This window comes from Lampris incognitus, chromosome 10, assembly GCF_029633865.1.
Source record: "Lampris incognitus isolate fLamInc1 chromosome 10, fLamInc1.hap2, whole genome shotgun sequence".
Taxonomy (NCBI): domain Eukaryota; kingdom Metazoa; phylum Chordata; class Actinopteri; order Lampriformes; family Lampridae; genus Lampris; species Lampris incognitus.
Genome location: NC_079220.1, coordinates 50,298,540 through 50,308,205, shown reverse-complemented (window position 1 = coordinate 50,308,205; position 9,666 = coordinate 50,298,540).

The window sequence follows — 9,666 nt, the reverse complement described above, 5'->3', positions numbered from 1 at the left end:
GACGCAGCACAGAGGTCTGTGCGAGCTTCATAGCCAGCCGCGAGAGGTCTTTCATCGTGCAGACTCACCCTCAGCCTACATCTGCTTGAAAGACGAACATATATTCTGGGGAGTCAACTGCTTTTTATGCTTTTTTTTTCTTCTTTTTTTGGCTCACCAACTCCTCCTGTAGTTTGTAGGGCGCTCGGGGTTTCTATCTAGTTAGCTTCCCATATTGTGTGCACATGTTTCTGAAGTGGGCTTGGACCGTGACTCCATAGCTGGATTAAAGATAAGCTTGGCATCTGCAGTCGGTGTGCACACCAGGGAGGCATCCAAGCCTGGTTAAGTTTGGGTGTTTAAGCAGACATGTGCGGTTGCACGGCGTGCCCACCTGGGGGCGTGTGAGTACAACTACTGAAGTGAAGCGTTCCTATACAGCAGTGCGGAGTTCAAGGCCAGACCTCTAGTCTTGCTATAGCTGTGCACAGAGGAAGGCATATGTCAGCAGTGTCCAGCAACCTTCACCGGGCAATTGTGTTAACTGGGAGGCTGAATTGTGTTAACTAGTAGGCTGAATTGTGTTAACTGGGAGGCTGAACTGTGTTAACTGGGAGGCTGAATTGTGTTAACTGGGAGGCTGAATTGTGTTAACTGGTAGGCTGAATTGTGTTAACTGGGAGGCTGAATTGTGTTAACTGGGAGGCTGAATTGTGTTAACTGGCAGGCTGAATTGTGTTAACTAGTAGGCTGAATTGTGTTAACTGGGAGGCTGAATTGTGTTAACTGGGAGGCTGAATTGTGTTAACTAGTATGATGAATTGTGTTACTGGTAGGCTGAATTGTGTTAACTGGTAGGCTGAATTGTGTTAACTAGTAGGCTGAATTGTGTTAACTGGGAGGCTGAGTTGTGTTAACTAGTATGCTGAATTGTGTTAACTAGTAGGCTGAATTGTGTTAACTGGGAGGCTGAATTGTGTTCACTAGTAGGCTGAATTGTGTTAACTGGGAGGCTGAATTGTGTTAACTAGTTGGCTGAATTGTGTTAACTACTAGGCTGAATTGTGTTAACTAGTAGGCTGAATTGTGTTAACTGGGAGGCTGAATTATGTTAACTGGGAGGCTGAATTGTGTTAACTAGTAGGGTGAATCGTGTTAACTGGGAGGCTGAATTGTGTTAACTGGGAGGCTGAATTGTGTTAACTAGTATGATGAATTGTGTTACTGGTAGGCTGAATTGTGTTAACTGGTAGGCTGAATTGTGTTAACTAGTAGGCTGAATTGTGTTAACTGGGAGGCTGAATTGTGTTAACTAGTATGCTGAATTGTGTTAACTAGTAGGCTGAATTGTGTTCACTAGTAGGCTGAATTGTGTTCACTAGTAGGCTGAATTGTGTTAACTGGGAGGCTGAATTGTGTTAACTAGTGGGCTGAATTGTGTTAACTACTAGGCTGAATTGTGTTAACTAGTAGGCTGAATTGTGTTAACTGGGAGGCTGAATTATGTTAACTGGGAGGCTTAATTGTGTTAACTAGTAGGGTGAATCGTGTTAACTGGGAGGCTGAATTGTGTTAACTGGGAGGCTGAATTGTGTTCACTAGTAGGCTGAATTGTGTTAACTAGTAGGCTGAATTGTGTTAACTAGTATGCTGAATTGTGTTAACTGGTAGGCTGAATTGTGTTAACTGGGAGGCTGAATTGTGTTCACTAGTAGGCTAAATTGTGTTAACTGGTAGGCTGAATTGTGTTAACTGGGAGGCTGAATTGTGTCAACTGGGAGGCTGAATGCGGTCATCGAGTCAACCAGCTCTGCCTTTCAGTCATACAAAGGCTCCGACGTCCCCTCTCCAAGATTTGTATGTACACAAAACAATTTTTTTTTGTTGCTAATAGCTGATAATAATAATAAATCACAGCGTGTGTGTATTAGACCTTCAGATCATGTTATCAGCTGTCCTGGTTATTGCTATGATGATTAAGAGATGCACGGGCCGATCCTAAAGGGGAGTATTGGTATCGGAGATTTTACCCAAAACTAAAACCCAAAAGCAATGTGCAACATGTCATCGATAAAAAGCAAAATTGCTTGATTTGCTGCATTTTATCTGTTTGGCTCACGGAGGCCTGGATTTTTATAACGGCTGAAAACAAAACCCGTCTCAATTACTTTGTTTGATACTTTACTTTGTGGTTGGGGGTTATAGACTCGAGAGGGTATCAACCTCTCGTCACCAACAGCACACCATCCTCCCTTCCATTTGTTGAATTATATAAAGCTAGTTGTGACGTGTGTGTGTGTGTGTGTGTGTGTGTCCGCTCATGCAAATGATATAAGAATGCTAGACCAGCCATGTAGATAGGAGTCGGCATGCAACCCCCCCCACCCCCCACCCCCAACCAGCAGCAGCAGCAGCAGCAGCACTGCAGCTTTATAATGAGTTCTTGCGGTGATGCAAGGTCTTGCTCCCTCCGCTTCATTCAATTAATCATCATGTAGGTGTAAATGGACTCGGTAGGTCCGAATAACGGGGAGTGTGTGACTGCAGTCGGCACTGCTGCAAATATTTTGACTTGCCCAGCTGTTGGACAACGCTTGAGGTGGAACTGATTCTTCTGCATTGGTACCTTCATGACCTTCTGCACGCTTGGGGTCGGTCACCCGGGCCTGAGACGTCATCCCGGTCGTCCCCAAGCGATTGTGCGATGCAAATGGCGCTTTCAGTACCTGATGGTAGCGCTGCTAAAAATAACCCGCGAGTTATAATGAGTCCTTATCAAACATATTGAACTGAATGCTGCCATTACCGCCCAGGCTAATCCCCCTCCACGGGTTTCACGAGGGTGCTTAGCTCGCCGACCGAGGCCTAACCACTTGACAGTTGTGTGGAACAGATAGACGCGGTTTCACTTCGTACATCTGTGCGACCTTGCAGGCATGTGAGAAAAGTGGACGAGCACACCGTGCACTTTCACACGCGCACGCACACACACACACACGCACACACACAAAGTTGCATGCACGCTCGAGCGCACCCTCACGGCTCCCCCTCCTGTTTCAGGAATGTCGTCGGTTCGCCGGCTCACGCTGGTTTCCCGGGCGAACGGCCTCTCGTCGACGAGACGAGGCCCTCTCGTTTAGAGAGCGGCGACGCAGAAGGGAGGGAATGTGTGTTTAAATGTTTAAAAAAAAAAGGGCAAAGAGAAGCGGCGTTTGTGCTGACTTGACCGTGTCCTGTGGCGCTGTCCCCCCTTGTGACAGGCCTGCTTCTCTCCGTGACGTGCAGCTGCAGCACTTTGGAGCGGCAAGGCCTGACTCTGTACTTCCTGCTGAGTTCTGTCACATCCACCCCCCCCCCCCATCCCCATCCCCCCAACACACACACACACAGACACACACACAAAATCCAGTTCATCGTGGACAGCTGAGCGGTGTGGGGGACATACCATTTTTCTAACCACTAGCAACGTCACATGACCAGCGCACATGCATGACGACAGTACGCACTTCCTGTTTAGGATGCACATACTTCCCTAGTTTTAAAAGCAACTTGCTTTCACATTATTCACAGTATAGGCTCTTTTTTTCTCTTGGTAAGAATTTGTTTCTATCAGAAGGTTGTGACGAAACTAGTGGAGCGTGCTTATCAACTTCGCGAAAAGCCGTAGTAGCCGGCTGCTGTCTTACCTGTTTCGTCTTTCGGCACACTAACTTGTTCGTCGTGTTTATAATATCTGAGTTCTTGGGCGGCACGGTGGCACAGTGGTTAGCAGCAAGAAGGTCCTGGGTTCGAACCACGGGGTTGTCCGACCTTGGGGAGGGGAGGGGGGTCATCCCAGGTCGTCCTGTGTGTGGAGTTTGCATGTTCTCCCCCGTGTCTGCGGTGGGTTTTCTCCCCGGGTGCTCCGGTTTCCTCCCGCCATCAGAAAGACATGCATGTTAGGGTTAATACCCATGTCTGTGAACCCTGACCGAGGCGGGGCAAGACGAACTGGGGGTGGTCCCCCCGGCGCTGCACGGCGGCTGCCCACTGCCTCTAGCTACACAGCTAGGAGGGGTTAAATGCAGAGGAAGAATTTCTACATGGAGATTAATAAAGTATCTCAAAATGTAAAAAAAAAAAATTAAATCTGGCTACTGAGACTGTATTAGAACATCACAACTTGCAGCAATCCTTGTAAAAATAAGGGGGGGAAAAAATAAATATAGCAATTAGAAAAGGAAAATACCAGCAATTCCATAGCTATGAACTCTTCCAGTCTGTGCCACCTCTGCAAGCGCCAGTCACCGTGGTGCTCGGCCGCCGCGAGGCCGACCCTTACACGGTGGTGCAGGGCACAGAGAAGGTGGAGCGTGACAACGCGGTGAGTGTCTGACGCCGCATGACAGACAGGTGGAGGTTTTGTTGGGGGTAACAGGTGGGCTAGAGTCCTGGTGCAGTTCTTAAAACGAAGAGGAGGCGCACGTTTCCTGAGAAACCAAGGGCATTTATTTGTTTATTTGTATCCTGCGTGGTTGTACGCTTATGTGTCTGTACCAATGTGTGTGTGTGTGTGAAAAAAGAGTCCCATCTGCACTATGTGGCTCCGAGAGTGATTGTGTTGACATGGCCGGCCTTAATGGGAGAGATGCTAATCTAATCAAAACAAGGGTTTCGCCCAGGAACAAATCATTTCTTGCAGCCCGTTGCCAAGCAACACTGAAAAATCTTCGTTTCATACACAGGGCTTTTGAAACCCAATGCCGAGCAGAGGGCGGACGGACGGGACCATGAAAATAAAGTCCACCCGTACAGGCGGGAGGAGCCCGTTGTCATTAGGATTCCTCGTCTGTGTATTTGAGTTTCTTCTCTTCATATTTACCTTGTGGGATGGTTGGCAAACGCCGGCGTGGATGCTTGCAGTAGTGGGGTTCTTGGTGACCACATGCTAATGAGCGGGGACGGTGAGGAGCAGCACGAGTGGACGAGAGAGAGCACAAGTTTAAATGGAAAATGTGCTAAAATACTGCCGGGGTTCAGATTTGTTCACACATTCGATAAGGTCTAAGAATATCTTGTAGAGTTAGTGTGTAAAGTAACGAGAGACAGAGAGAGAGAGAGAGAGTATGGGGGGAGAGAGAGAATGAGAGCAAGAGTATGGGAGAGAAAGAGAGAGTATGGGAGAGAAAGAGAGAGTATGGGAGAGAGAAAATGAGAGCGAGAGTGTGGGAGAGAGAGAGTGAGTATGGGAGAGAGAGAGTAAGGAGAGAGAGAAAATGAGAGAGAGTGTGGGAGAGAGAAAATGAGAGGGAGAGTGTTGGAGAGAGAGAGTGAGTATGGGAGAGAGAGAGTATGGGGAGAGAGAAAATGAGAGAGAGAGTGTGGGAGAGAGAAAATGAGAGCGAGAGTGTGGGAGAGAGAAAATGAGAGCGAGAGTATGGGAGAGAAAGAGCGAGAAAGAGAGAGTATGGGAGAGAAAGAGAGAGTATGGGAGAGAGAAAATGAGAGCGAGAGTATGGGAGAGAGAGAGTATGGGGAGAGAGAAAATGAGAGAGAGAGTGTGGGAGAGAGAGAGTGAGTATGGGAGAGAGAGAGTGAGTATGGGAGAGAGAGAGTATGGGGAGAGAGAAAATGAGAGAGAGAGTGTGGGAGAGAGAGAGTGAGTATGGGAGAGAGAGAGTATGGGGAGAGAGAAAATGAGAGAGAGAGTGTGGGAGAGAGAAAATGAGAGAGAGAGTGTGGGAGAGAGAGAGTGAGTATGGGAGAGAGAGAGTATGGGGAGAGAGAGAGCGAGTCTGAGAAAGAGTGAGACAGAGACAGTGAGAGAGTTAGTATGGGAGGGAGGGAGGGAGAGAGAAAGACAGTGAGAGAGTGAGTATGGGAGGGAGGGAGAGAGAGTGTGTATGGGAGGGAGGGAGGGAGAGAGAAAGACAGTGAGAGAGAGAGTGTATGGGAAAGAGAAGCACAGCCAAAAACACAGGAGAGGCAAAAAAACAAGATGAGGGGGGAAGTAGAAGTGAACTCACATGCAGAAAAGTTGAGAGACTGATTTGAATAGAGAGAGAGAGAGAGAGAGAGAGAGAGAGAGAGAGAGAGAGAGAGAGAGAGAGAGAGAGAGAGAGAGAGAGAGAGAGAGAGAGAGAGAGAGAGAGAGAGAGAGAGAGAGAGAGAATTAGACGGGCGGAGAGGAAGTGAAGGACTCATCAGACTGAGGATTACTTAAAGTGGACTGACACGGAGCAGGACCTGGGGAGGACTCTTCCCACAGACTAGCAGGACCTGAGGAGGACTCTTCCCACAGACTAGCAGGACCTGAGGAGGACTCTTCCCACAGACTAGCAGGACCTGAGGAGGACTCTTCCCGCAGACTAGCAGGACCTGAGGAGGACTCTTCCCACAGTCTAGCAGGACCTGAGGAGGACTCTTCCCACAGACTAGCAGGACCTGAGGAGGACTCTTCCCACAGACTAGCAGGACCTGAGGAGGACTCTTCCCACAGACTAGCAGGACCTGAGGAGGACTCTTCCCGCAGACTAGCTGGCTGAGACGGGGAGCATGTCACCTTACAGGGACGGCGGCTGCAGCCATTTCTCTTTCTCTGCACCGATCTGAATAATCAGGGGGAAGCTGCTCAGAATTTGCTGCCACATGCACTAGTGTAGACACATAAACACACACGCGTACAAACACAGACACACAAATACAGACGGACGCCAGCCTCTGGAGCAATGGGGACAGTGAGTGAACTTTGCGTGTCCAGCTTCCGGACCTTCTTGTGTGCAGCAGTGAAGGCCGTCGAGGGAGCTCCAGGTAAACCTGTGTGACGAGGGGACCCGCTGTGTGTGTATACGGAGCCAGGGCAAAGTGGTGCAGGGGAGCGTTTTGTAATGTGCCTGTTGGGTTTCATTAAGGCGGCTCTCTCCTCCCGGTGTGTGGCCCGAGCGATACAGGTTCGATGCCGAGCGTGCTGTGCCGGAACGCCCGGCTTTTTCCGTGAGAGTGCACAGTTGAACTTTTGTGTTTTTTTCTTTTTCTGTTCCCAGAGCCTCGTATGAATCAGCCCGAGCAGGTAGTGTGCGAAAGGTGTCGGAGCAGCAGGTTACCCAGAAAATCCAATGATACAGTGGGCTAAAGCTTTGTGTGTGTGTGTGTGTGTGTGTCCGTCTATGTGCTCGTGTGCGTGGGCGTGAGCTAGCACGTGACTTTCCCAGAGATGATTATCAGCCGTTGACGAGGAACAGAGAGTGACTCGAGGTTAACAGGATCCTCACATTAGGGCTAAAAGGGAGATTATGGGATGCTATCAGCGGGATATAATCCTCAATAAGCACACAGTAGATCAAACTGCCTTGGGCAACCACAGCGATGAGCGAGAGGGCCAAACGCAAACAGCTAAGCTACCTCATGCAAAGCCTAGACGACAGCACGACTGTACAAGTGGGTGTTGATAGTCACGGACGGTGACAGACAGCTTTCTCACTGGGTCGTTTCTCATCCCGTCCTGCTCGACTTGGCGCCTCTTTTGGGTTCGCCCATATCGTTTCGCACGAGACCGACTCCTCCGGTCCGCCTCCCGTCACGACCCAAGACAGGGTGCACGGCAGCGTTTACTCAGGATCATCTCCTGAGCCCGGATAAGCAGCTCTCGGTGCTCCCTGCTGTAATTACAAGCCAAGTGGCTATGACAAGTCAGCCTTTCCCCTCTGCGTTACGGTTTTTTAGGACTTTACGCCAACCATCTGTCCATGAAAAGCGGGATTGTTTTCTGTCTCGCTTTCGTGCTTCAGAATTACCGAGGTGGACAGATTTGATCTAGAAAAAGACAGCCTCACTGTGGGGAAGTGCTTGCATGTGGTGCACAGTTTTGTGGCTGCTTTGTGTCATGTAGGTGTTGTAATTCTATTACACTGGGATGGGTGGCCTGAGGGGCCTGAGGGCCCAGTGTGGCCCTTCTTCGTGTAACAGTCAGTGGTGGAAGAAGTATTCAGAACTTTTACTTCAGTAAAAGTAGCAATACCACAGTGCAAAAATACTTTGTTACAAGTAAAAGTCCTGCATTCAGAATCGTACTTAAGCAAAAGTACAAAAGTATTAGCATCAAAATATGCTTAAAGTAGCAAAAGTAAAAGTACTCATTATGCAGAATGGCCCATTTCAGATTCATATATCACATTACTGGACTATAATATATTGATGCAATAATGTGTTCATCACATTAATGTTGCGGCTGGTAAATGTGGAGCTAATTTCAATGACTTTATATACTGCTGGGTAGCTTAGCCTATAAGAATATATCATTATTAGTTGATTATTTGTATTAATAATCTAAGTCTGCAAAGTAACCAGTAACTAAAGCTGTCAAATGCAGTGGAGTAAAAAGTATCATATTTCCCTCTGAAATGTAGTGGAGTAAACGTATAAAGTAGCATAAAATGGAAATACTCAAGTGAAGTACAATTACCTCAAAATTGTACTTAAGTACAGTACTTGAGTAAATGTACTTAGTTACATTCCACCACTGGTAACAGTTGGTGACGTCTGTGCTGGCTGTGTGTGTTTGCAGACAGCTTTGACACAGTGGAAGGGCATCGATGCTGCTGCTGCTGGTGCTGGTGGTGCTGGTGGTGGTGGCGGTGGTGGCGGTGGTGGTGCTGTGTCAGCTGACTGCATGCATAGTGATGGGAAGTGTTGCTGCTTTCTCAGGGATGTTGAAACACCCGAAACAGCACTGAGGCCGCATTTTTTTGAGAAGGGGACGTTTTGGTTTCGCACACTGTCCGGCGGGGGTGGGGGGTGGGGGGTATCGAAAGCACAAACGAGAACGTTCTGGTACAAAGAAATGCACCGCCAGCAGGGTTTCACCGGCCTTGTCACGCCAACAGGAACAACGCCTGCTGTTATAATATGCAACTTCAGTAATAGATGGAAAGAAAAAAAAAAGAAAAGGGCGGCGGGGGGGGGGGGTGCATCAAGTGCTTTATTTATGACTTTTGTATTTACTAATTTCAATTTGTCTACATAATATAAAAATACAAATATGCAAAACTATGCATAATGCAAAAATCCATGCATTTTGTCAAATGCATGTATTACAATATATGCATTTGACAAAAACAAACAAAAGATGACAGAACAGGCAAACAAACCACAACCGCAAAAAAAAAAGAAAAAAAAAAGACAAAAGCAGGGCCAGGGGGGACGACTATAGTGGTTTTAGTAGAGCTCAAGTATTTGAGAGCTCAAAAACAAAACAAAAAAAGACATCCCTGTCCTTATGGTTTGGCTGTTTTTTTCTTTATTAGACACTCCTTTTATTTATTTTATAACAAAACGTGATTTTTTTCATTGATTTAAATTTCAATAACAGATGACTTTATGCATACTAATGTTCCTTAGACAAAGTTTTGCATCCTCATGCATGTCTTCTTAAGTCAACCCCTGGATGATATGTTACACCGATGTACCATCGTGACATCCTGGCTGTTCTGCCCCCTCTCAGTTAGTTGTCATGAGGGGTCACGATGGGTTTTGTTGCTCGTATTTTGGGGCCATAAAAAGATTTTATCTTGACTATCACCTGTCAAGATGATATCTTTCTTTGCCGGTAATAACGGGCACTTAAAGTGTTGTAACCTGGATAAGATATGCGGCTGTGTTGGGGCGTTGTGTGTTTTTATGTGATTCATGCGTGACTCATCTAATGGTCAG